General features: G+C 45.3%; 1 long non-coding RNA gene across 1 annotated transcript; it reads right to left on the bottom strand.

The window, feature by feature from the left end:
* Positions 1–1,105: 1,105 nt before the first annotated feature.
* LOC130735375 (uncharacterized) lies at positions 1,106–2,816 on the bottom strand. The gene is made up of 3 exons (XR_009018421.1): positions 2,793–2,816; positions 2,354–2,418; positions 1,106–1,439 (listed from the first exon to the last, which is right to left on the bottom strand). It is a non-coding gene; the product is annotated as an uncharacterized LOC130735375 (long non-coding RNA).
* Positions 2,817–3,048: the final 232 nt, after the last annotated feature.

The raw sequence follows: 3,048 nt of genomic DNA, 5'->3' as shown, positions 1-3,048 counted from the left end.
TCGCCGTAGATAATGTCGGCAGAGTTCCCCTGGTCTAAAAGAACTTGCCGCACATTGAAACTTTTGATCCTTTTCATTACAACCACATGATCATCCTTGTGCATTTTGATCCCCTCGAAATTCGTTGATGATATCACAATATCTGGATGCTGGAAACCAAATGGGGTCACTGATGTTACTGCTCTCACGTGCCTTCGCCTCGCCGAGGCCGTGTCACCGCCTCCACCAAAGCCACCCGCGATTCTGTTTATTGTCCCAACTGGCGGCTCAAGATCCTTATTAAAGGTTTCTTCCGCCCCCTTCTTCCTTGTTGCCAGTGTTTCCTTTTTGTCAGTGGTTGGCGTACGGCGACGGTCGTCTCGCCTGCGTTCGTCCTGCTGGCGGACCCCTTTGTACCGGTTTCCCTGCTGTCGTTCTCCATTCCACCGATCGTCGCGGTCATTCATCTGGGATCGCCCCGCCCGAATGAGTCTCTCAATTCCGTTTTTCAGTGTAAAGCAATCCCCCGTGTCATGGCCTGCTGAGCGGTGATACTCGCACCACTTCGTTTTATCCAACGCCGCTCGAGGTGGGTCGGTCTCTTTCTCGCCTTCTCAACTGCGTGGGTCGCCTTGACCTCACGAAGTAGCTCCGTCAAATGTGCATTTAGACTCTTCCCTGACTACTCTTGCCGACGAGAGTCAGCCTGATGCCACGGTCTGCGGCGCTCGAAATTTTCCCTCTTAGGTTACAATGGCTCCTTCACAGCCTTTTCCCCTGTCCTCACTTTCCTATCTCGCCTCTTGATGCCCTCTCCTCTCTCCTTACTCTGTTTTCCTTCTGGCGATGCGTCCCTCTGTTCGCCATCCTTCTCCTTTTTCGCGCGCCTTCGCTTGAAAACATCATCCTCCTCGTCCAGAATGTAGGTGTTTGCTTGCGCGCGGATCTCGGCCATTGTAACGCCCCGATTTCTCAAGGGTCACTTTAGTAACCTTTTTCCAAAAACGTGTGTAAATTTCAGCCGAAATAAAAACCTTTTCGAAACATAGCTTGCAAATAAAAAAAATAGTAACTGGAGAAATAGACTGAATAATTCATTTTATTAATAAAAGCTTTGGAAGCGTACAATGATCCTTTCAAATTTAAAACATAGTGATTAAACTAGTGTTCGACCGCCCCCGAGCCAACACAACAAGAAGGTCTCTAGGTTAGGTTCGAACCCTATAGACAAACTCAGCTCACCCCCAAGTACAGACTCAATTATCCCACTCAATACCCGACTCATAGGCCGCGTGCCCTCCAAGGCCTCCAACGCTCGCATCATATCGTCTCGCATCCTCTGCTCTCTCCAGTCCCATAGCTGAACTATCAGTCGCACGGTCGATGTCTCGAGCCTTCCCGTCGTCCACATTAAGCAGGTGTATGGCCGCACCTCGACTGGTCACACGCATGCTTGTTGTCTAGGCGTTAAGCACCCCAAACAACAAACAACAAACAAGCAAGGGTCAACTTCTAACACACATATATCATAAGTAGGGTATACTACCCTATCAATCACAAGTCCTTCCCTAAGCTAACATTCACAAATAGGGAAACTATATCAAGCTCTAAGTTGCACAAGAATGGGAATCTATCTCGTAGCTCTAAGTTATTGTTAGTCAATGCTCGTGCATATGCATGCAGACGCTTTGGATATCCATAAGCCAATCCCTCATGGAAAGGCAGGACGAACACGACTCCACGATCGGGGTTGGACACCTCCAACGCACCGCTGCCCAACAGCTTGATGATCGGGGTTGGACCTGTCCAACGCACTGCCGTTTCACATTCGTCCTTTGTTCAGGTCCATCCCCTGAACGTCACCACTGACTAGCCCAGTCCAGGTCACCAGCCGTGGCCAACCAAGCCCAATCCAGGTCACTTGGCCCACAAATGCATGGCATGCCATGCAAGTCAGTCATCATCACTAGGCCCTAAGCCCATCAGGTTCATCTCATATGAACAAAATATCGTAACATAGTAACTTGCATGCATATCAATAAAAGTAGCTAACATCCTAGGCATATAGGCATGTTCATAATAACACTAGCTAACATTTATTGCATCATCATCATATTTCTTATCTAGCACATATATCATCGATAGTCCTAGCATCATGCTTTCTAACAATCACAATCACAACCAATTTATCTAGGCCGAAGCCGAAGTGCCCTTACTAGCATATTCGAAAATCATAAGGTCCTTAGCATTTCACAATCATACCATCACAATCAATCATAGCCGAAGTGCCCTTACTAGCATATTCGAAAATCATAAGGTCCTTAGCATTTCACAATCATACCATCACAATCAATCATAGCCGAAGTGCCCTTACCTTAGTCACAGCAGAACACGTCCTAGGACTTCGGATTTGGCGGGATCACGCTCGCTCTGAACTTCCTAGTCATGTGGAAAGAGTAACGGTATGAATTAATAGTCGTTTAGCGATAATATATCCCTTCCCCGTCGTTTCAAAAATACTATCTTAAAAACCTCGAAAAATAAAAACTTTCTCTTTCATAAGATCAAAACCTCTTTTCTAAAATACTTGTTTGAAGATCATAAGAACACTATAAGAACATCATGAATTTTCTTAAGAAAAACCCCCAAAATCATAAACATTCCTAAGCAACCCGATCAAGATCATTCTCTTTTGGTTTTGGCAGATCAGCTTAAGCTGCAACCACAGAGCATATTGAGAATGACCTTGCTCAAGGCTTAGAAACTAAAGCAATAAAAATAAAATAAAGACAAGAGAGGGAGGAGAAGCTCACGGCTAGAGAGAGGGGAAAGCAAATGAGCTTGTTGTGAGGAAATGAGAGGGAGAAAGGCTCTATTTATAGTGAGGGGTGAGAGCCAAGCATTAAATGTTTTTCTTTCTCCCCAAGAAGAAGCTCAAACCCACGAAATTTCCAGCCCATTTTAGTGTTTCTAGACTCTTCCAACCTTCCTTGATTTGGTCCTCAAAATTTGGCTTATTTCCTAATTAAATCCCTTTTAAAACTATCATTTAAATCCTTAATCTTTTTG

This window comes from Lotus japonicus, chromosome 2, assembly GCF_012489685.1.
Source record: "Lotus japonicus ecotype B-129 chromosome 2, LjGifu_v1.2".
Lineage (NCBI taxonomy): Eukaryota > Viridiplantae > Streptophyta > Magnoliopsida > Fabales > Fabaceae > Lotus > Lotus japonicus.
Note: the sequence above shows the minus strand (reverse complement) of the source record. Positions and strands in the feature narration are given on the sequence as shown.